The 26199-nt window shown below is 33.3% G+C and overlaps 1 protein-coding gene across 6 annotated transcripts in view; it reads right to left on the minus strand.

The window, feature by feature from the left end:
- The window catches only part of LOC114334644 (disheveled-associated activator of morphogenesis 1), a 951114-nt gene that overhangs the window by 122951 nt on the left and 801964 nt on the right, over positions 1 to 26199 (minus strand). The gene's annotated exons all lie outside the window — the stretch shown is intronic.

Raw genomic sequence — 26199 nt, forward strand, 5'->3', positions numbered from 1 at the left:
CTTTTGTCCACGAGAATATAGGTATAGACATTGCTTTACAGAAAAAAGCCTACATATCTCTTCTTTAAAATGTTGTTTAGTAGAGGTACTTAGAATTTACAGTTTTCGAAATATGATTTTTCAAAGTTCGCCACTCACAGCAATTTTGGGCAATTTTTCTTGTTATTTCGCAAATATTGTTCTGTAACTTTTTTTCTACGTTACTTTAGGTATATGCAATGGTACACGCAATAGGAATACAAATGAATTATATTTAAAATGGTCTACTATATAACGTTGTACGACTTTTTTTTAAAGAGATTATGGTTTTTCAAGGTTTTATACTTTTAACGATTTTTTATAATTTAATATAAAAATAAAGTAATATTATTATATAATACATATATTATATAATATATTATATATAGTATATATAATATAATATTATATTATATATTATATTTTATATAATACCTAATATAAAAAAAATATTGTTTTTTACATTTTTTACAATTATTTTTGAAATTTCTCATTATAACCTTTTTTTTCTTGTACATGAATATACTATATATTGCTCAATAAAGAGGGCTTACTTTCTGTTCTTTAAAATGGTGTATCATCTATATTTAAATCAGGGAAACCGAGTGATTCTTTGATATTTTTTTACCTGTATTATTTAAAATTATTTCTTTTACAAAAATTACATAAACATTAGTCTTAGAAAACATCACTCTAGTTAAAATTATTTAAACGTTGACATGTAAAAAAATTTCAAAATCAAAGTCCATCTCTTCGTTAGCATTAGCTTCAATATCTTCCTTTGACACCTCAGTTATCTTAGAGTTCCCACAATTAGTACCCATGCACATGCACTCTTTGCAGAATATTGAACAACTAATTCCTATCTTCCTACAACCGCAGTTTTTTGTACATCCTTTGGTACATTTACATGCTATTTTTTCAAGCAAAGCTTGTGGTGCAGGAGCTTTGACAGTAAATATTGGAATTAATCCATATTTTGAAGTTTGCCCGACCGAGTCAAGTGGATCGAAAGTATTACCTATAAAAAATAGGATTCAATCATAACACACAATCACATAAAAAAGTTATAATGAGAGATTTAAAAAATAATCCTAAAATCAAAAACCGTTGCAAGTACTTATTACATTTTGAAACAGCATACCTTATTCAAAAATAATCCTAGAATTTTTTATAATACACCATTTTAAAGTAAACAGAATAAGCTTTCTTTTTTATTATATAATATATACCTAAATGTAGAAAAAAAGTTACAATGGGAAATTAAAAAAAACGTAAAAAGTATAAAAACTCGTTAAAAGTATAAAATCTTGAAAAGGATAACCTCTTTAAAAGAAGTCGTACAACATTATACAGTAGAACATTTTAAAGGTAATTGATTTCTATTCCTCTTATATGTGCCATTGCATATGCCTAAAGTTACGTAGAAAAAAGTTACAGAACAATATTTGCGCAATAACAAGGAAAATTGCCCAAAATTGCTGTGAGTGGCATACTTTAAAAAATCATATTTCGAAAATTGTAAATCCTAATGACCTCTACAAACCAACATTTTAAAGAGAAAATATGTAAGTTTTTTTTCTGCGAAGCAGTCTATACCTACATCCCCGTGGACAAGAGTTATGGGACAAAAAACAAAATTTGTTTCTTTTGGGTTTCTTTGTGCTTTTTCTTTTGAATATATTTTTGTAAAAAAAAGTATTATTGACTTTAAAAAGTGATATTTAGATAGGAAATTTAACCAGGAACAATTTTTATGTAGACGTGTTTGTACCAAAAGTGCAAAGAACTCACCCTAATGTAACCTGTGCCCAGGGACTAATTCACCCATTTCTCAAAAACGCACCCCTTTAAATGGTAGCACTCCGCGGTTTTTTCATATATAGAGATTCATTGACCATATGAAATAATAAAACCCTGTTAACGTTGTAGTTCCTTTCTATAGTACATAATCAATAGCCTATAAAGCCTATAGTCATAGTCTGTCTTCAACGATAAGATTAATAATAGTAGGGGAGGAAAGTATGCTAAATTTACAGTTACTCGAACGTTATTGGGCTGGGCCCTATTGGGTTGTGAAGATTAGGTCTTAAAACTAAAAAAAGTTAAGTAAAGTCTTCCATTTAAGTGGAGACTTTCCATTTTCTAATTTAATTTTCCATTTCGAATATAGCGCCACCTCTCCATAATTCGAAAAAATGTCTCGAATAAAAGTTACTTATTTTTACGCATGGGATCCAGATCTGCAATAAAAAATGGGGGCTCCTATTTAAGATTTTAAAGTAATCCTTCACTCCACCTCCGTGGGAAGTCGTGTTTGGTGTCATTCGATATATTTTTCAAAAATATTGAATACGTGTATTTTGCAGTTTTTCCATCTGATGTTCATTTCACGAAATATCGCGGGGTTCCTATTTTAAGTTTTAAATTTACCCCCACCCCTCTCCGTGAGGGGTCGGGTTTGATATCATACGATAGATTTTTGAAAAATAATGAACACGTGTCTTTTAGTTTTTTGATCTGACGTTTATTTCTCGAATTATTTGCTTTTTTCTTGTGAAATTTTGTGACTCCTCCATTTCTTTACGCCCCGCTCAAACCGTCAGATTTTTTAAATATACACTGTTCTGCATATACTTAACTCATCTTATCTTAATCGGACGATTTCGAGTTTTTACCCCCCTTAACGAACTCTCCTGTATTAAGTTCCAATATATGGTAGGGCTACATTTACAGGGTATAAGGTTTTTCCCCATTAGAATTTCTGACGCGCTCGATTAACTGCAGGGCTTCCCTCATCATCATCATCATTTGGCTCTACAACTCTATGTGAGTCTTGGCCGCGTTTACTATTTCCCTCCATTGTTGTCGGTCCTGAGCAGCTATTTCCCATTGCTGTACTCCCATTTTGCGTAGATCGCTGGCTACTGCGTCCTTCCATCTCTTTCTTGGGCGACCAACTGACCTTTTTCCATCGGGCCTTTCCCAGAATGTGGCGTTTAGAAGTCTGCAGGGCTCCCCTACCATAATGAATCTTCCTATTCGGTCAGATTCAAAATCTGTGTAAGTTTATTACTAAGGTGTACAGCTTAAATTATAGCTGACACATTAGGAACCAAAAGACTGATGAGAAAAACAAAAATGGAGGTGGTATGGTATTTTTTCTATGAATGCTATACAATGCGGAACTTCTCTCACTACTTACATACATTCAAAACGAACAATTTCTCAGGCAGTGAGAAAAGTCGGCCATTGCAGTGAGAAATATTTTTTCTCACGGGTTCACCGCCGGTTTAAATACATAGGATCGCCATTTCCATGGTAACATGCACAATACAAACACAATTATTTTTGTCAAATAAAATGTGTTCAAACTTGTCAAAACTTATCAAAAATTACCTTTCAGACCATTCAACTGTGAATTATAATTTTAAATAAATAAAGTATATAAATATTAAGAATATTAAATACCTATGTGTATAAATGTATTTTATTTCAATTTAGGCATATAATATACCTAAAAGCACCTAAATTATTTAATTTTGAAATTTGAACTCTTGACAAAAACGCATCCATAGAAAAAGTACAGTGTACAACACGAGAGAAAATGACATATTTCTCTCTCGCTTGATTTGCGGCACTCGCCTCGTGCCTCGGCTCGTGCCAACAAACTTCTGCGCTCGTGAGAAATACGTATTTTTTCTCTCTTGTTGTACAATATACTATTCTTGCTGTGGCAAAGATTCTTCAAATGGATAGTATCGTCTGAGATATATTTAATTCTTTATCTTCTTCCAGTTACTCATCCTTACTCAGAAATCTAACTTTAATAGACATTACTAAAAATCGAATGTGGTAATATAATGTAAAATTCTTAGTTAAAAAATATATTCGCATTTACTGTAGCTATTCTCATCATATTATAATCCACCCGTTATAATTTCGATATGTGTTTCTTCTTCACCTTCACCGTCCATATAAGTACGAAATATCTATATCTACATAGGTACATATAGATTATTTCACATTTCGATACACATTCTCGTTTATTTCTACAAATGTAAATGTATATTAGTGTATAACGAGCTTTTGAAAATTACTATAATTTTCCAGAGCCTTGCAGTTCGAACGGACTCTTCTGGTACACCGTTAGGGCATAAAGAAACCAATCTTATGTTCAGGTTCGTATCAGAATTATACGATATTGTTAGAATTTATACAGATTATAAAAAAACAAAAACGAAATAAGTAGATCTGTTTTTAATTTACTCAAAAAATCATACTAACATTCAAGATGCAATATAATGTTATAGGTACTACTACAGGACTGGTAAACAAGTTTTTACTTTTGAAACATATATACTTCAAATCTGACAGCAGCGTTTTAAATATTAATATTTTTATATCATGACTGTATTGTCGGTACTGTTGGGCACTAAGTTCGGATTAAAAAAAAATTACTTCATGGGTTCTGTTTAAAAAAATGCCTGTTTGCCAGGCCAATGTCAAGAGTTGTTCTTCATCTTTCTAAAAACTCCTTATACCAGGGGTGGGCAAACTTTTTTCAGTAAGGGCCACAAAATATTTTTGGTCTATTACCGAGGGCCGCAATATTTGTTAGCTTAACATGTTCGAATTTTTAACTTTTTACTAATTTTGTTTACGGGTGGGGTGGGGGGGGGGGGCATGGTTTAAAATCAACATTTCAAGCACCTTTTCTTGAATTTTGTTGAAATTATGGTAGAATTATATTATTTTTAAATTAAATAAACACATACTCAGTACAATTCAAAGATTATTAAAAAAAAATTCAAGACCAAATATTGAAAAATAAGCCAACGGTGGCAAATTTTTACAGGCAGCTCCAAGAAAATATGGATTTTGCAGTAGAACTCGTCAATGGATCATATGAAACAAAAAATTCAAAAATATTTTATTAGTTTATGAGTTTCTCGAGGTAACGCTGTTGAGTTTTTTAGTTTTAACAATTTTTGAGTTTTTGATATCACTCAAAATATAAGTCAAAATAACGAAATTTTTGTAAAAAAGGATGAAAATCAACATATTTATTATTGTTAACCAAAACAAATCTCGACAGAGTTACCTCACGAAATGTCTAAAGAAAATCTATGAAAAATTTCAGGTGGATCTGTCAAGTAGGTAGTTTTTAAGTTACAATGTCCACTGGCTTTGAAAAAAGCAGTTTTGAGAAAAAACGCGTTTGGCTTGACAACTTTTATTTCAATTTGTTTTTTGTCTTTCAAATCGTAAAGTGCTGCACGCTGGAATATGTTTTTGAATCGTAGAGTAATTTACCAAAGAGATGGGAACAGCTGTTGAACGTTTCTCACTACGCTCAAGCTACTGCAAAGCGAGTCGAATGTAGGGATATTAAACATGGTTTACTTCCGGTAATTTTACTTCGGTCAAGCTGAACATTTTAGAGAGTATTCTTGAAGTTTATTTATTTATTTGTTTATGTACTTTCATTTAAAATAATAAAAAAATCAAAAATTTCAAACAAAAAATTTTTTCAAACCGTACCCCTTGTCCCCCCCCCCCAAACAGCATTCCCACTTAATTAAACGTGGTATTTCCCTCAAATATATTATGTGTATCTATAAATTTATTTATTTTTATTTTATCTCTGAACCTATTTCTTTTTTTCCCTAATATTGTTCTGAAGCTATTTCCTTGTGACATCTTATGCAATTAACTATTTTATTTGGGAATGAGCCACGATTTAAGTTTGAAATTAAATTTATTTGACGTTTCTATTTCCACTTCGGAAATCGTTATCAAAATACAAAACATTAATAAATTAAGCATTTATTTAATTAGTTTAATTTATTAATGTTTTGTATTTTGATAACGATTTCCGAAGTTGAAATGGAAACGCCAAATAAATTTAATTTCAAACTTAAATTGTGGCTTATTCCCACGGAAATTGTAAATTGCATTTTATATCAAGTTCCAATAGTGAATTCTATTTTCACATTGCTATTAGTTAATTAAATATTTGAAGGGAAATTCCGTGCTTAAATAGATGCAAACACGCATCATACGTAATATGCAGCACGCGTCATTTAAATCAAATTAAACAAAGTTATAAATTTGAAAAATCTTAGATTCCCTTCATTGTTTTTGTTTCATTTAAAAGAATTAAATAATATAAAAATATGCACGATGATTTAATCATATTTAACGAATAATTAACAATATTAGTTATAATTGAAATGACGTTGTCGTTGACTACTTGCCAAATTTTTTTGCACAATACCTGCTCATGGATTAAGCAGTGAAAAATAATAACTGATGTTCTGAAAATTGTTCATGGACGTAATCTTTAAGTTTTCTCAATATGTATTACAATGTATTCGACACTTAGGTGGTTACAGCGTTAATTTAAAGTTTTCCGAACAGTTTCAGACTACTTCAAAAATAACGTTTCCATTTGTTGAAATTTCGTGGATTTCATTCAGGGAGCTGACAAAACTCTGCCGGAAACCCAAATAATTGCCCGTGTTATGTTGAAAATTTGCGTAAAAATCACCCGCTGCGAAATTGTTAATTAATATCTGCATTATCTATGTTTATTTATTAATATTAGCACTAATTAAAAAAAATCTTTAAATGAAAATAATTCACTTTTTCTTCGCGAGCCGCAAAAAAATGTATAAAGGGCCGCATGCGGCCCGGGGGCCGCACTTTGTCCACCCCTGCCTTATACACTTGTGACGAGTAGCTCTTTCAGGAAGACAGACTCAGTAAAACGCAGGTTGAAAACAAAGTAAATATATTTCAGAGATTTGTATACAGAGTTCAAAAATAAACAAACAAAATAAACTCTTTGATTATTATATATTGCCCCGTTGCAGAGAAGTCCCCCTGGATAGTTGTCTGCAAAATAAAAATAAAATTAATAACAAAATAAAATATCCTTACACCTCACCCCAGTGTAAGGTACAAACAGTCAAACAATCAAAATATTAATAACCATACGGGAGCCATATGATTTTTATCGGAAGCACGTTCACTCCACGGCTACCGTTTAATTACGAGTATGCGAATCACTTCAATACGATGCACCTCGATACTCAGGTCGGCCTGCCTGCTCACTCTGCTTGGCTGACCTTGGAGTCCAGAGCTGTCGCTACAAGACTGATGAAGAATGTCCGGTCAGTGGCCTCCTTAAGTACGCTCGCCTGGACTGTTTTGGAGAAGTGGAAATGAGTGGGGCCTCGTGTTGCGCGAACGGTGAAACTCTCACGGTTCGATCTGTCGACATGCTGCTCGCGGCGTATCATTACACACTTTAGGAGTTCCAGAGGCATATTCTTTTTCTTTCTCTTCTACCCATTTTTTCCAGTTCTTCTCGCACCTCTACAATTCTTTCATTTGTTGATTCTGTTCGACTTATCCATTTCTACACCGATGTTACTATTCTTCTTTTGCTGTGTCTTATGGATTTGTCGTGTCATGTCTTCTATCCATTTTTTTCAGTTATTCCTACACCTTTACAATTCTGTCATTTGTTGATTCTGTTCGACTTATCTATTTCTACATCGAAGTTACTATTCTTCTTTTGCCATGTCTTATGGATTTCATCATCTGCTTTATTATTCTTCTCAGTGTTTTTGATTCCTAGTTTTCTATTAGCTCTAATTTTATTTTTCCTAATATTTTTTTCAGCTACTTGAGCTGCACTGCGTTAACATGTTGTCTTGTATGTTATTCACTCAAGTTTCACTTGAAAATTTGAATTTTGGTAGGTATATTGCGAATACGATTAGTAATTAATTCAATATTCAATATTAATTCTCTGCTTATTTTATCCTCATCCTTACAAAAGCCAACTTAAAGTAAATGAAAAGTTACGCAAAGAGCAATGGAATGGACAATGCTGGTATTAGTCTGAAATACAGAATACATATGAAGAAATCCGTCAAAGAATCAAAGTTGCAGAGGTGTTAGAGCGCAGTATGGAACTGAAATGGCAATCGGTAGGACATGTAGCTCGGAAAAATCAAACCAGCTGGTTGGATAATTAATTTTCAGATTGGCAACCAAGACAGACAAAATGCAGCTTTAGAAGACCCCTGTAGAGATGGCTTGATGATATCAAAAAGCATGCAGGAAATAGGTTTCAAATATTGCAGGGCAAGACAGCGCGGGAAGAAGAACATTAAATAAACTAGAAAAACGGGGAGATCTTTTACTAGGTATTCTATGAATATAATAAAAAATTTAGAGACGATGGAAATTTAGTCAGATATTCACATGGAAAAAGATAATAAGTATTACAGTCCATCGTGTCAGTATTTTCTATAGATGTCTAAAAACTTTTTCACTTATAAACATATGTATACATGTAGGAGGCATATATTTCTTAATTAACTTTTGAAAAACATGTTATTGTTAATTGTTTTATGCTGATTACCAGTAATACTAAAAAAATTTAAATATACAATATGGATAATAGTATGGCCTTGTGTACTTATAGGCTATAGAAATTTGTTTTCCTGACCTTGCTTATTTGAGAAACATTTTGCTTAATTTTGCAATATTAAGTGCTTATTTTGTTTTTCTGCCATGCTTTAAAGTAAGGAAAAATTCTTTTAGAAATATAGAATCATATTAATCCCATGGAAGTATTTCTTAGAAAGATTTATAAAACTTCAGTAGTTTCAATATCTATTTTAGATCCATCTCTGTTCAAAGCGTCTAAAGTACTGCATTCTCTCATTATTCTTAGAGATGGGTAAACTTTATTATTATCGTAATACGTCTTTTCGCTCTCAGCTTTCCGGAAGAAGTATATGAATATGATATTTCGTTTATCTAATAATAACCCGATCAAAGAACAATCTGACCCCAAAAAAAAGGAAGGATGAAAATTTGGGAATAGGTAGTTGAAATTGTCTATTATTATAGAGAAAGTTTACAATTCAACATCCCCACCATTTTTCAAAAATAGAGGGGAATACCCCCTCTCGAAGGTGAAAAATATACATTCAAAATAAGTCCGGAATTGGATGAAATGACTAATTCTAAGCAACTTTTGTTCTATAGAGTTTTTTCTCCAAGTCAATACTTTTTGAGTTATTTGCAAGTGAATATGTTTATTTTTAACAGAAAAAACATGTTTTTGGACGGTTTTTCGGAGATAACTCAAAAAGTAAGTACTTTGACGAAAAAATATTCTTAGCAAAAATATAGCTTATAAAAAACTGAAAAAATGGTGTATGCTATGCTTGAGGTCTGTAGACTCAGTAGAAGCAGAGTTGTAGCTAATGAAAAGTAGGTTCTTCTTCATAAAATTCCAAATTGAATATTTCAATGTGAAATAACCCAAAAACGGAGCACTTTTCGGGGAAATTAATTTCAACTTTTTTAAACTCAAAAAAGGATTATTTTTGCTTTTTAAAAAACTTGTAACATTAAAAGTGAGTTACGCTCAAAATATTGTTGGTCCCTTTTATTTTTTGGTAATAAAAATCGCGAAAATCACCCCCTAATTAGCATCACAAATAAATTTTATCATTACCACTTCACAAGTTACTTTGCTTATGTATTATTTATAATATGATCTGTAAGTTTCATCGGTTCAAAGTGCTTAATTTTGAAAAAGCTTGTAGTTAAAATGGCTTGAACTAGTAACTAATCACGAGTTTAGGCAAATTATGAACAGCCATGGCATAACCACTTTTTGTCTAAAAAGAAAATAAAAAAGCAAAAATATTCAGAAAAGCAAAACGTACATTTTATTACTCTTTAAGATTTTTGGTATTACTAATAATTTGTTAATTCCATAAACTCCATAAGCTTTGAGTTACGCTCAAAATATTGTGGGTCCCTTTTATTTTTTGGTAAAATAATCGCGAAAATCACCCCCTAATTAGCATCACAAATAAATTTTATCGTTACCACTTCACAAGTTACTTTGCTTATGTATTATTTATAATATGATCATATATCATCGGTTTAAAGTGCTTATTTTTTAAAAAGCTGTTTAAATGGCTTGAACGAGTAACTAATCACGAGTGTAGGCAAATTTTGAACAGCCATAGCATAATCAATTTTAGTATAACAAGAAAACAAAAAAGGAAAAATATTCAGAAAAGCAAAACGTACATTTTATTACTATTTAAGATTTTTGGTATTACTAATAATTTTTTAGTTAATTCCATGAACAATTCCATTTTTTCTTCAAAATTAAAAAAAAAATGTTTTATTTTAAACCCAATTTTTTTCAAAACTGAGCACTTTGAACCCATGAAACTAATAGATAATATAAACAATACATAAGTAAAGTAACTTGTGACGCGCGGTTACGATTAATTTTATTTGGGAAGCTAATTAGAAGGTGATTTTATTTGGGAAGCTAATTGGGGGGTGATTTTTTGTACCAAAAAATAAAAGGGACCAACAATATTTTTAGCGTAACTCACTTATTTTTAATGTTAGAAATTAAAAAAAATAAACCTTTTTTAAACACTTTAAAAAAGTTGTAATGAATTTTCCCCGAAAAATGCTCTGTTTTTTTGGTTATTTCACATTGAAATATTCGATTTGGAATTTGACGAAGAAGAACCTACTTTTCATTAGCTACAACTCTGCTTATACTGGGTCTGCAGACCTCACGCGTACACCATTTTTTTAAATTTTTTATAAGCTATATTTTTACTAAGAATATTTTCGCTAGAGTACTTACTTTTTGAGTTATCTGCGAAAAACCGTCAATAAACATGTTTTTTTTTTGGTAAAAATGAACATATTCACTCGCAAATAACTCAAAAGTATTGACTTGTGAAAAAACTCTATAGAACAAAAGTTGCTTAGAATTAGTCATTTTATCCAATTCCGGGCCTATTTTGAAGGTATATTTTTTCACCGACGAGAAAATATGTTTCACCCCGTATTTCCCAATTTTTGTAAATGGAGGGGATGTAGAATTGTAAACTTTTTCTTATATAATAATAGACAATTTCAACTACCTATTTCCAAATGTTCGTCCTTCCTTTATTTTTTTGGAGGTTTTCGTAAAATTTTGTGTTCACTGATCGGGCTATAATAATTTTGAAATAAAGCTAAAAATTTGAAACAGTCAGTGCGAGGCAAAATGTTCGTGATCATTGTTTATAAATGTTATTACACTGTAGAGAAAATCGAATAATATAATATTGTACGTTCGGGATTGAAAGTTTCCTCTCGTTTCTTGCCTTCTTGCCCAGAAAGTGCTGCTTGAAGTAACATTGAAAGCAGTGATCATGCAAAAGCGACAAGACCACTTTCCGCTCGAAATGGCCAAACTAGGAATGACTGAAAATCCTACAATAGGAACACTAAATTGATGCTCAGCAAAATTACCGAAAATTATCTAAACTCGACCTGTAAATTACGTTTAAAAATCACATAGTCGAGTTCCGGCGTTCATCCATCTCTTTCGTTCCGAATACTTTCTTTATCTGCTCTCTGCACTAACCAGCAAAATTTTTAAAGTCATTCCTAATCTTGACGAGTAGTAATGTAGCATTGTATCAACCACTCGAAAGAGCATATAAGTATAAAAACATGTTTATTCAATACATTGAGTTAATTTTTTGAAATAAATAATAAATTAATAATAAACTTTGAGCAATTTTGACCAAAATTATACATAGGTCAAGACTTTATAAAGATGGTACCTTTTTCTCCTTACTAGCTAAGAGTACACAGTGTCTGTCTCTAGTACGTGGTGTGAGATTTTTGTATTAATTATTACTGTGTAAAGTAGTGCAGTTGATGATAAAAAAAAACTTCAGAAGGAAGTAAAATACTCCTGTTTATGTAATTAGTATATTTAATACATCAATAAAAATACATAGATCTGGCCAAGGAAGCAAGATCCGCAAAAAAAAACAAGACTAAGGACGAAATAAGTAAATAAATCTATCAGTTGAAATTGAGTATAATCAAGACGTGCATCAGATCTCTATATATTTCAAACAGACTTATTCAATTATTCGTCCAATACTATGGAAGGCAATGGTCGAGCTGAGGATACCCAAATAACTAACTGCGAGATCGCAAAAACTGTGATAACGTAAGTAACTCCTTTGTACAAGTTAGTGTAGGGGGAAAATATCAAATGCTTTTTGCGTAAATTCTGGACTGAGAACGGGAGATCCGCTGTCCCCACTATTGTTTAACCTGGCCTTAAAATATGTCATGCGAAAAATAATCCAAAAATCAAACCAGATATATCTGCTCGGAGAGCAAAAATCAAACCCGATGTATCTGCTCGGAGAGCAAAAATCGGACTTGTCTTTACCGATAACGTAGTTGCAGTGGCACAATCAACATTAGAAGTTAAGGGTACTTTCTCGAGCTTTGAAGAGGGTGCATTAAATATCGGTCTAAAAATAAATGAAGACAAAAGAACGACGGCGAATAAGGCAAAATATTATTATAAACGATTATAACTTCGAAGTTGTTAAAGAATTTAAATATCTAGGTGCAACAATTACCAATGACAACAAAATAGATCGAGAAGTTGAAACGCGAATAATGACAGGAAACAGATCTTTCAGTCAGACAAACATTTTTGTTTTTTGACAAAAGTTTTTGTTTGTCAGACAAACACGTTTTTGAAACAGACAGTGACAAACTACAACATTTTTACGTTTTGTTGCCATTGTGTAGACAAAAAACACGCAAACGCAAAAATCTGAATAGGTTTACGAACAATTAAAGAACGGAAGCGAACAATACGACTGTACTACACACAATACGGTCTCAATCGCAACGATGTTATGTTATTTAATAACAGTGAAGACTAAGAGCATTGTTTAAAAAATAATATTATTATAGTCTTTTAGTCTTTTTTAAACAATGCTAAGACAGTTTGAAATAAATAAATGATACTACAGGTGTCTGTTGTTTCCGATAACACGACAATGAATGTCGTGTGCCATTTTTACTATCGTATGTGTAGTTCAAATTACACAAATACCCATTATCTCTCAAATATTATATTACATACATTTTTATTGTTGAAATGTTTGTCTGATAAAAATCGGTCCGGGTTAGCCGGATTTCCGGGTTATCGGGGGCCGACTTATCGGGGTTCCACTGTAGTTAGAGTCTCTCTTCCGACAGGAAAATCTAGTCAGATATGTAAAGGCCAATAGACTGAGATGGGCACGGAATGTGATACGCAGTAACAACAATCGTCTTATAAACAATGTGTTTTGAAAAAGGCGAGATGAAATAAAAAATTATTATAGATTTTTGCCTCAGAAAGATTTTGCAGCTGTAACTTCTCTGTTAATTTTATTCCTTTACTTTAATTTTTTCAGTTTTATTTTATCATTTTATATACATTATATTTTCAGCTAGTTCCATTTTTGTACAAACTACATAAAACTAAAATTTTTTGACCCGTGTTGAGCTGGCCCCCCCCACTTGCAAAAATTAAAAAACAAATAGCCCTGATTTATGAGCTATTTATGAGCTCTCATATTCCGCAAACTAAAAATTTTGAGCTCGTGCCACTGAGCAGGAATTTAATACCCTAGTGGGAGGGGCTGAGTCAGCCCCCCCCACTACTTAAAAATAGGAATATTGAATCGGTTTTTGCGGCAGAATTACGAGCTATTTATGAGCTCTTGAAATTATATAGTTTCGATTTTTGAGCTCATCCCCTTCACCCCCAAACAACCCTTTAATTGATTTAACTTAAGAGAAAGATGCTGAGAAAACTTAAAATATATCGTATTGCGGATATAATTCCTATAGCTTATATACTCTAAGAATAAACTATTAAATCAAGGGCATTTCGATTATTGAGCTACAACCCCTTCGCAAGAAAACCACCCTATCTTCCCGGCTTAAGAGAAAGTTGTACTTAAAATGCGTTAAACTAATTATTTGGCGACTACATATCATTTAATAATTTATAAGCTTCCAAATTACGCGCATTTAGATCAGTAAATTGCAATTTATTTTGTATAGTGCAGTCACTGAAGGTAAAAATCAACGATTACCTTCAAGTTCGGTGAACCTTCATCGATTTTCACGAAAATTGGTCAGTGGTTAGAGGATACGCCAAGAAACAAAGGTGACATGGTACCACCTTGCGCCTTTACCCTGAGGGTGGATACCGCCCCTTCTCCGGGGTGAAAATTATTTTATAAAAAATAACTGCACAAATCAATAAAAGAACAAATTACAAGCAAAATTTATTATATAAATTATTACAATACTTTTTAAGTTATGAAAGATCAAAGATTTTAATTATTTGTGAAAAAAATGCATGTTTTGAAGAGGTTTTTTGTAAATCACTGAAAAACTGTAAATTTTTACAAAAAAGTAATAGTAGTTTAATTCGTACAGCTTATATTCTAAGAATAAACTCTTAAATCACGCACCTTTCGATTATATAGCTACAACCCCTTCGCAAGAAAACGACCCCATTTTCCCGGCTTAAGAGAGTTGTTCTTAAAATAATTTAAATTGATTATTTGGCGACTACATATCGTTTAATAATTTATTAGCTTGCAAAATATACGCATCTCATTTATTGAATTGCCATTTTCTTTCTATAGTGCAGTCACTGAAGGTAAAAATCAACTATTACCTTCGATTTCGGTAAATCTCCATTTATTTTCACGAATTGACAATAACAACTTGGGGTTTTAGCCTGGGGTATATGTGACCCCTTCTCGGGAGTGAAAATTACTTTATTAAAAATAACCCCACAAATCGAGAGAGGGACAAATTGTAAGCCAAATTTGTTACATAATGTGCTTTTTGATTTATTAAAGATCAAATATTTTAATTTTTGGAAAGAAAATGCATGCTTTAGAGCGATTTTTCATAAATGACTCAAAAACTGTAAGTTTTTACAAAAAAGTTTTCATCACTAAAATTGAAGCTAATAAAAAATATAATAAATTGCTTACTTGAAAAACCTTTAATGTTAATTTAAAGTAAGTTATTGGTAATTAAATGTATATTTTTTTCCGCGACTGTTCAAATCTAAGGGTTCAAGCTTAAATAACGGGAAAAAGATGCAATTTATAACACTTAGGTACTAAATACTTGTCAAAGTACTTAGAAATACCCATCAAAAATAAGATCCAGAAAAAGTTGATAGTATCAAAAATTTTGATTCAAAATCCGCTCACCAATTTTAGTGAAAATGAATGGAGATTTACCGAAATCGAAGGTCATAGTTGATTTTTACCTTCAGTGACTACACTATAGAAAGAAAATGGCAATTCAATAATTGAGATGCGTATATTTTGCGAGCTCATAAATTATTAAACAATATATAGTCGACAAATAATTAATTTAAATTATTTTAAGTACAACCCTCTCTTAAGCCGGGAATATGGGATGGTTTTCTTGCGAAGGGGTTGTAGTTCAATAATCGAAAGGCGCGTGATTTTAGAGATTATTCTTAGAATATAAGCTATACGAATTAAACTACTATTAACTTTTTTGTAAAAACTTACAGTTTTTCAGTGATTTACAAAAAACCTCTTCAAAACATGCATTTTTTTCACAAATAATTAAACTCTTTGATCTTTAATAACTTAAAAAGTATTGACTTATTTTATTAACTTTATATAATAAATTTTGCTTTTAATTTGTTCTTTTATTGATTTGTGCAGTTATTTTTTATAAAATAATTTTCACCCCGGAGAAGGGGCGGTATCCACCCTCAGGGTAAAGGCGCAAGGTGGTACCATGTCACCTTTGTTTCTTGACGTATCCTCTAACCACTGACCAATTTTCGTGAAAATCGATGAAGGCTCACCGAAATTGAAGGTAATCGTTGATTTTTACCTTCAGTGACTGCACTATACAAAATAAATTGCAATTTACTGATCTAAATGCGCGTAATTTGGAAGCTTATAAATTATTAAATGATATGTAGTCGCCAAATAATTAGTTTAACGCATTTTAAGTACAACTTTCTCTTAAGCCGGGAAGATATGGTGGTTTTCTTGCGAAGGGGTTGTAGCTCAATAATCGAAATGCCCTTGATTTAATAGTTTATTCTTAGAGTATATAAGCTATAGGAATTATATCCGCAATACGATATATTTTAAGTTTTCTCAGCATCTTTCTCTTAAGTTAAATCAATTAAAGGGTTGTTTGGGGGTGAAGGGGATGAGCTCAAAAATCGAAACTATATAATTTCAAGAGCTCATAAATAGCTCGTAATTCTGCCGCAAAAACCGATTCAATATTCCTATTTTTAAGTAGTGGGGGGGGCTGACTCAGCCCCCCCACTAGGGTATTAAATTCCTGCTCAGTGGAACGAGCTCAAAATTTTTAGTTTGCGGAATATGAGAGCTCATAAATAGCTCATAAATCAGGGCTATTTGTTTTTTAATTTTTGCAAGTGGGGGGGGCCAGCTCAACACGGGTAATTTTTTGTGTGATGCGATAACTCGGAGCATGAACGTACAATGTAAGCATATTATTTTTTATGGTAGGTACCAATATCGAGATACTGTTCATATAATAGCGATACAATGTTATTTATATAAAAACGTAACACTTGACTAAGTCCAAAGAATCGAAATATTTATCAACATCAAATTGCCTCTACACTTGAATGCGTTTATCCTAACAGATCTTTCTGCGACTGGAGCGAATAATTTTAGACATCTTGATAACGCTTCTTCCATTCGCTGCCTGCGAGATTTACTCTCCGGTCTAGTTGCTTTGATAGGGTAAATATTCGTCATGCTAGAAAGGCAGTGAAATGTCTTTAAGCCGATCGATCAACAGGGTTGTTTCAACATAATTCACGGAGCAACTGTTTCGAAATCTTTACAAACTGATGATTCGAGTGGGGTACGAAGTAAGATTACTTTAATAAGGTATAAAGGAAAATAAAATGTGTATTAATAACCATTTCGATCAGGCATAGCCTATTCATGAGTTATGTGCAGATCATGTTAATCAAAACAATTTATTATCTCTTCTTCTTCTTCTTCTTCTTATTCTTCTTCTTAAGTTGCCTTGCATTATTTCGACGTAGGCGTCTACCGTACATTGTCTTGTCAGGTGAGATGTTAGATAGTCAGGATTAAATTATTGTCCTTTTAGCAGCACTGCGAAGCATTTCATAGCTGTGGATTCCTGTCCATTGGCGAATATTACGCAACCATGACATACTTTTACATTTATGACTCTGTCCATCCATGATATTTTATGCATCTGGCGCAGCCACCACATTTCAAAATCTTCAAGTTTGTTAATGGAAATGGCCCGTATCTTCTATGCTTGCTTTCCATACAACAGAACAAGCCCCACGTATCACTTTAGCATCTTGTATCTCAGGTTGAAATCCAACTTGCGATCAGTCAGAAGTTTACGAATCCACAAAAAAGCATTTGTGGTTTGTTCTACTATGCTCTTTATTTCAGTCTCAGAATCCCAACTCTTGTTTAGCAGCCAACTCAAGTAGTTAAACTGCTTGACTTGTTCGATTTCTTCTCCAGTTAAATATATCTTTGCTTCTTCTTCTTCTTTTTGTAGAGACATGACTCTGTCTGTTTTTTCAATGTGCCTCTAGTAAGTTGTCGTTCCATCGATTTCGTGGTCTTCCCACTGATTGTCTTCTATTGGAAACCGTCTCTCGCTGTCCTTACTACTCTATTTGTTATCATTCGGCTTATGTGGTCATTCCATTCTATTCTTCTGTTTGTTACAAAGTTACTAATGTTATCCACCTTGCATCTCCGTCGTATATCTGTACTTCTAGCTCTATCCCATAGAGTCTTACCATCCATTTGTCGAAGGGTTTTCATCTCCGCTGTTTCCAGCAATTTTTTTGTGGTCTCTTTGTCAATATTCGCCTGATGACTGTTTTGTAATTTCTGCTCGTTTCTTTTCCGATATTTTTATTTCTCCATATTGTGTCATTCAGACAACTTGCGGCTCTGTTTGCTCTATTCACTTGATCTTCCACTTCTGTTTCGATCCTTCCGTAGCTAGATAATGTGATGCCTAGATATTAAACTACATCACTTGTTCTATTAACTGACCCTCCAGCTCCAATTTAGATCTTATTGGATTTGCTGTTATAACAATATATCTTTCTTCTTCTTCTACGGGACTATAGCCCAAATTGAGCCTTGGCCTCCTTTATTTTTTGCCTCCACCCTTGCTTGTCTGTGGCTGCTCTTCTCCATACACGGACTCCTAAAAGTGCTTGTGCGTCGCTGTTTACTGTGTCTTTCCAGCGCTTTCTTGGCTTTCCAACCGGTCTCTTTCCCTGCATTCTAGCATTCAGTGCTCTTTTTGGTAGCCTATCCTCTCCCATTCTTATCACATGTCCGGCCCATTGCAATCTTTGTATTCTAATGAAGTCTGACAGGGGTGCTTCTTTATAAAGTTGATAAAGTTCGTTGTTGTATCGACTTCTGAAAATTACGTTTTCCCTCACAGGATCTAGTATTCTCCTCAGCACTTTCCTTTCGAATGTGTCGAGTTTGTTTTTGGATGTTTCTTTCAGGACCCAGGCTTCACTGCCGTAGCATGTTATTGGTCGAATTAAAGTTTTTTTAGATTCTCATCTTTGTATTTCGGTGAACACTTTTAGACCGAAATATATGGGAGAGGGCAAAATAAGCTCTGTTTGCCTGCGGTATTCTCTTCCGTATTTCTCCATCTTCTGATCCGTCGGCATATATTTCTACTCCCAGGTATGTAAACTTTCCAACCGTTTCAATGTCATCTTCATGTATAATGTTTTGTGTGACTATATTTCTTCCCGTCTGAGTCATTATTTTTGTTTTTTCTGTGTTAATTTCCAGACCTAGTATTTTTGTTTTTGTTTTTAGCTCTGCGTATGTTTCCTGTGCTCCTGTTGATGTTCTACTCATAATATTAATATCATCGGCATAAGCGGCCAAATGAACCGTTCGGTTGGTCAGTAGGTTTCCTCGTCCAGTTTGCATTTGCCTAACCGCATACTCCAGTGCCAGGTTAAACAAAGTTGGGGCCAGCCCATCTCCCTGCTTTAGTCCCTGCGAAATTTTGAAAAAGTCTGTCCGGTGGTTTTGTATTCGTACACATGCCTGAGTTTCATCCATTGTGGCTTTAATGAGTCTTGTTAGCTTGTGTGGTATTGCCAATTCAGCCAATATATAGTATAGTTTGTTCCTATACCATATTCCAAACAAACAAACCATATATCTTTGCATTTTGGTAATTATTTCTAACTATGATCAGCGTTTTTGTCTTCTTGATATTTCTTTTTAAACTCAGGGCATCACTTGCAACAGTTAAATCATTTAAAAGGCATTATAGATCTTCGATGTATCTGCTACTCTTGCTGTGTCATCGGCATACCTCATGTTGTTAATAAATATGCTGTGTACTTTAACACTCTTATTAGAAAAAAAAATAGAGCAGCATATGTGCCTCCTGATGAGAGACTAATAAGTTTTGAAACCGGTAGAGGTGCTTGCAGCACTCTCTAATTGGACTAGAATATGGTTCGGCTGTATTTTCATTTTGCAACGAAATTGAAAATGGTTATTCATTTTTGATTTACATTTACTCTGTGTGGAGTATGAAGGGAACCATTCTCGTTGGAACTTTACCGCGCTGAGCAGATGGGACGTGAATTGTAAATTGTAGAATTCCCTCATCTTCCTTAGTCTCAGCATCCGTATGGCTTGCAAATTGTAGAAGCCTCGGAGGTGTAACCAGAGAAGGTTCCCATTGTTTTCATTCTGGTGGGATGTTCTATGTGCCATTAGAGTGAAAACTTAGTCTTTTTGCTAGCAGTTGCCGCTAGGGCATCTATGCCATTTCGTTCGTTGCAATTCGGGACTGCACGCTGGGGTTTGTTTTGGTTGGATCGGGGAGAGCAGCATATGTGCCTCCTGATGAGAGACTAATAAGTTTCGAAACCGGTAGAGGTGCTTGCAGCACTCTCTGATTGGACTAGAATATGGTTCGGCTGTATTTTCGTTTTGCAACGAAATTGAAAATGGTTATTCATTTTTTATTTACATTTACTCTGTGTGGAGTATGAAGGGAACCATTCTCGTTGGAACTTTGCCGCGCTGAGCAGATGGGACGTGAATTGTAAATTGTAGAATTCCCCCATCTTCCTTAGTCTCAGCATCCGCATGGCTTGCAAATTGTAGAAGCCTCGGAGGTGTAACCAGAGAAGGTTCCCATTGCTTTCATTCTGGTGGGATGTTCTATGTGCCATTAGAGTGAAAACTTAGTCTTCTTCTTTTAGTATTTTTACTCTTATTAGAGTCTGCCACTGCTTCTGCGAAGGCTTTTTCTACGGAGGTACAAGTTAAACAACATTGAAGAAAGTATACAACCTTTCTAGTCTTCTTGACTCCTTTTTTAATTGAGAAATTTTTCGTTTCGTTGAAATTTTGAAGACGTACTGTTGCTGTCTGGTTTCAATAGAGATTGGCGATAACTCTTATATTCTTGGCATCAAATTCCAACTCTTGTAGATATTTTATCATTAGTTTGGGTTTTTGGGCAACAAAATATAACAGGTAGAGACATTTAAATACATTGGAATAATTTTAAATAAGAAGGGGACACAAGAAGATGAAATTGGAAATAGAATAAAAGCAGCCACAAGAACATTATCATTCCCTGTATAAACACTTCCTTAACCATATTGGTAATATTTAGAACAATTTACGTACCTATCACTACATATTATGGAGCAGAGAATTGGGTATTGAACGACAAACAAGAAAAGAGATTGCAAGCCGCGGAAATGAGGTATTTAAACAAATCGTGGGAGCTACTAAAACTGATAACAGTTATAGCGAAGATATTACAAGAGAATTAAAAGTAAAAACATTAAAGGAAAAAATTCATGAAACGAAATTAAAATGGACTGGACACTGACAAAATGAATGACAACCGACAAGTTAAAATGATATGGGAAGCGAGGCCGATAGAGAAAAACAGAAGAGGCCGACCAAGGAAAACCTAGAATAAAAGTGCGATGGAAATATTGAAGAATAGAGGAACATCGTGGTAGGAAGCCAAAAAATGAGCTAGGGACAGGAAAAGTGGCGTAAGTTCGCAGAGAATAACGAGTAAAGAAGACACCTCGATACCTTCCGGTATAAGAGGAATATTGATTATATATGTATGTGTATATGTAGTTTGGGTTTTAACATTATCGAATGCTTTCTTATAATCGATGAAACAGAGAAATCATCCTTTCTTTCTTCTTCTTCTTCTTCTTCTTCTTCCTTCTTGTATGTAGGCTTTAAAGCCTGTTTCTTCTTCAATATTAGCCTCCTAAATTGTTTAAGTTATCGCACTATCTTTTTCTTGGTCTGCCAATACTTCTTCGTCCATTTGGTGACTTATCTTGTACTATTCGTACTATCCTATCCTCTGCCATTCTACTAATGTGTTCGTTTCCACTCCTGTTTCCGTTTTGTCACCCATCCATTTATGTCTTCTACATTGCATGATCTTCTTTTGTTTTCGCTTCTCTCCCTATCCAACAGACTTTTCCCTGATATTCGTCGGAGTATTTTCATCTCTGCTGTTTCTAGTAGTCGTCTCGTTTTAGATGCGTCAGGTCTTGTCTCCTCCGTGTATGTCAATATAGGTCTAATTGCTGCTTTATAGATTCTTGCTTTTGTGTCTTGTTTAGGTGCTTGTTCTTCCAGATTGTGTCATGAAGAGATCCCGCCTCTTTACTTGCTTTTAAGCTACATCCTTTCTTTGATCTAAACAATTCTGTATTAATGTTTGCATACTTAGTCTTATAATATAGTCTTATACTTAGTTCGCTGGCTATTTCGTCTCGACATGTTGCTTTTTTTGTTTCAAATTTTTTGTCATTCCCAAAAATTCTTCTTATGCGGGTGTTTCCACTCGTTCGTTCGATCAATTGTTCCTTCTTCTCTATATTCACGATTGTTCTCTTTAGGCTTAAATAGCTCTTCGATATATACAAGCATGTTAAGTACCATATTGAATATGAAATACTCCAAATTAGGGAGGTGAATTTGCAAAGAAACAGTTGTCGCAATATTGCTAATCATTTATCGAATTCCCAGAACGCTAGTTTAAATGTTTTATTTATAATTTAAGAAAGTCAACCAAGCATTCTAGAGCATATTTTTTCAATTACCAAACCTGTTAAAGATATGAACTATTGCAAAATGTTCGAGATGTAGAAAAAAAAAACAAATTGAAAGATTGTTGATAACATTCCAACCTGCTAACAACCTTTTTTTGAACTGCCTATGTATATTTCAACACTTCTACTATCAAATAGATACTATAATTTATTATTAGCTATTGTATATAAACAAAAAGAGAATTTAACTATTGTTATATTTTGAATTCGCGATTGGTGCAACGAATTTTCAAGCGGCATTGCCCATGGCTTTAGGTAAACTGTAATAGGCCAGTAAATGACCGTATTGGAGAGTAATTTTCATCGGCACTACGGATTTGCATGATTATTTCATTCATAGGAGATTCTGACCAATAGAAAGCTACAGAAATAAAAAATAAAAGTGATAATTTTTGATAATATCCCGTCGTCAAATATATTACGTCAGATGCCTTTCGTTGCTACGAAAAGATACATTCAGTGACATTAATGACAATTAATGTTTTAAAAGTTATAAAAGTGATGACTTTCAACCGTCAAATATTTATACCAACTGTGTGTTTAATTGTACTAATTTGTACTTACATAAATAAATTACAATAAAATTTTGGTTTTGAACAGTTTTATTCATGAAATAATCGCAGCAAATTGCACTAGATCTCTAAAATTATTATCGAATTTTTGCCCTCGTGACACTTTGAAAACTGTCAAGGTGTCACTCGGGAAAAATCCGATAATTTTAGAGCTCTTGTGCAATTACTACTGATTATTTCATTCATAGGAGATTCTGACCAATAGAAAGCTACAGAAATCTAAATTAAACTGATAATTTTTGATAATTTCCCGTCGTCCAGTATATTACGTCAGATGCCCTTCGTTGCTATGAAAAAATACATTCAGTGACATTAATGACAATTAATGTTTTAAAAATTATAAAAGTGATGACTTTCAACCGTCAAATATTTATAACAACTTTGTGTTTAATTGTACTAATTTGGACTTACATAAATAAATTACAATAAAATTTTGGTTTTGAACAGTTTTATTAAAATTAATATAGAATTTTAGAGCTCTTGTGCAATTACTGCTGATAATTGTGTAGCGGAAATCGGAAATTGCACTGTCATGTTTTAATTGTTGAATTTGACAACCACACATAAAAATATAAAAAGTATCGAAAACCTCCACTTTTCACCCTCCGTAACTATGGAACCGTTGATTTTATAACAATTATGTACAGGACCTTTTTTGTTTTAAATTTTATGTAGAACACTTCTGTATAGAACATTGTTTAGGGTAAAGCATAGTTTTAGAAATATTGACGAAAAACGTAAAAAAACTACTAATTTACCGACCCCCCAAAATTAAAAGAATTAATCTCCCCCCCCCCCAAACCGGACGCTCAAAATGGTGTGACTTTTTTCTGAACATTATGTGGACTATAGAGAACAATTACGTGTTGGAGGATATCTTTCATTTCGGATGTCTGGGTTATGCCTTCTTTTGGATCAATTGTATCACACTAAAAGCCTTTAAAACAGTTTTAATGAGTTTTCTTCCAAAAATTGTTTTATTTTTTGATTATTTCACGTTGAAATATTCGATTTGTAGTTTGACGAATAAGAACTTACGTTTAATGAGCTACAACTCTACTCTACTGAATCTACAGACTTCATACATACACCATTTTTTTACCTTTTTATGAGCTACATTTTTGCTAAGAATATATTTTCGATAAAATACTTGCCTTTTGAGTTATTTACGAAAAACCGTTTAAAAACGTGATTGTGTTGTTGAAAAATGGACATTTTCACACGCAAATAACTCAGAAAGTAGTGACTTAGTGAAAAAACTCTTCTTCTTCTTCACGTGCCACTCCTAGCGGAGATTGGAAATCATCACTGCGACTTTGTTAGCAGCGTGCCTAAAAAGTTAAATCTAACTACACCCGAACCATTCACGTAAATTTCGAAGCCACGATATTTTTCTTCTTCCCACACCTCTTTTGCCGTTAATTTTGCCCTGCTTGATAATTCTTATAAGTTCGTACTTTTAGCCTCTCATAATGTGCCTCAAGTATTCCATCTTTCTAGTTTTTATCTCATTTATAATTTCGCATCTTTTGTCTAAAGTTTGGAGTACTTGCGTGTTAGTGACGAGGTCCATCCATGATATTTTGAGAATGCGCCTCTATCACCACATCTCGAATGCTTCGTTGTTTTTTATGGTCGACTATTTTAGTGTCCAAGCCTCAGCTCCATATAACAGGGTGGAAAAGACATAACACCGCAGCATTCGTATTCGTAACTTTATGTTGATATCACGATTGCAAAAGAGAAAAAAGTCTATTAAACAAAAGTTGCTTAGAATTAGTCTGTTTATCCACTTCAGGACTTATTTTGAACGTACGTTCTCACTTCCGAGAAGAGCTGGCTTTCTTCCACCCAAGTAAAAGCAATAAAAGTTCAAAAGTGAAGTGGAGGGTAACAGAAATCTAATTCCAAATTTTTATGTAATTCGGAGTTGACACAGAAAATTACACTCCAATACTGTCATCTACTGGCCTATTAGGTAAACAGAAACTAAATCATTGAGATATCAATCAAACACAAACGACGCCCGATAATTAATTGGAAAAATAACTCTCGTCACGATTAAAATATACGGAGTATAGACAAAATGTTGACGTCCTTAGTCCTAATACCTGCAAGTGAAATTTATGCTACACACCTGTCCCACTTACAACAAATTATTATTATTTTAATAGCGGCATATTGATAACTTTGTATACAGGGATTAGTGGAAAATTAAAGTATACAGAAAACAAACTGTAATAAAAATGTTAATTGAAGTTTTCTATGCATTTCACTATGTTCCTTAAAGCATTTTTCCAACTGATGAAGAAAGTATTTGTAGCTCGATACAAGTGGTAGGGGAGCCCAAGCGGGGATTTTTGCAGTTACTCGAGCGCGTCAGATTATCATATGGGGAGAAAACTGGTACCCTGTAGATGTACCTCTACCATATATTGGCTCTTAACACAGGGGAGTTCGTTTAGGGGGGCCCGAAAAAAAAATCTATCCTTAAAAATACTCGAAATTGTCAGATTAAGATAAGGTAAGTTAAGTACATGCAAAAGAGTGTATATTTCAAAAATCTGACGATTTGAGCCGGACGTAAGGAAATGGGCGAGTCCCAAAGTTTCACAAGAAAAAAGCGAATATTTCGCGAAATGAATGACAGATCGAAAGATTAAAAAATATGTGCTCAATATTTTTTAAAAATCTATCGAATGATACCAAACACGACTTCCCACGGAGAGGGGTGGGGGGTAAATTTAATATTTTAAATACGAATCCCGCGATATTTCTCGAAATGAACATCAGATCGAAAACCTGTAAAATACACTTATTTAATATTTTTAAAAAATCTATCGAATGGCACCAAACACGACCCCCACGGAGGTAGGGTGGGAGGTTACTTTAAAATCTTAAATAGAAGCCCCCATTTTTTATTGCAGATTTGGATTTCTTACGAAAAAATAAGTAAATTTTATTCGAAACATTTTTTCGAATTCTGCATAGATGGCGTTATAATCGGAAAAAACGATTGTTGGAAATGGAAAATTAAATTAAAAAATGGCAAGCGCCCACTAAAATGGAAAATGTTACTTAACTTTTTTTGGTTTTAGGACCTACTCTTCACAACCCAATAGGTCTCCAAAGCGCTCGAGTGACTGCACATTTAGCATACTTTGCTCCCCTACCAAAGGTGAGCTACAATTTTAAAATTCTGCCGCGATTGATTTTTGACGCATGCGCTATCTCCATGAGTAAATTGATAAATAAAAAAGCTTTCCTTCTTCTTTTTGTATAGACATGACCCTCTCTGTTTTTCAATGTGCCCTCAGTAAGTTTTCGTTCCATCGTTTTCGTGGTCTTCTTACTGATCGTACTTCGTTACTTATCCCATTCGTTTTGCCATTTTCTATTTAATATTCCTTCTAATTCTCTTTTTGTTCTTATTTCTATTTCATATTT

Source organism: Diabrotica virgifera, chromosome 5, assembly GCF_917563875.1.
Source record: "Diabrotica virgifera virgifera chromosome 5, PGI_DIABVI_V3a".
Lineage (NCBI taxonomy): Eukaryota > Metazoa > Arthropoda > Insecta > Coleoptera > Chrysomelidae > Diabrotica > Diabrotica virgifera.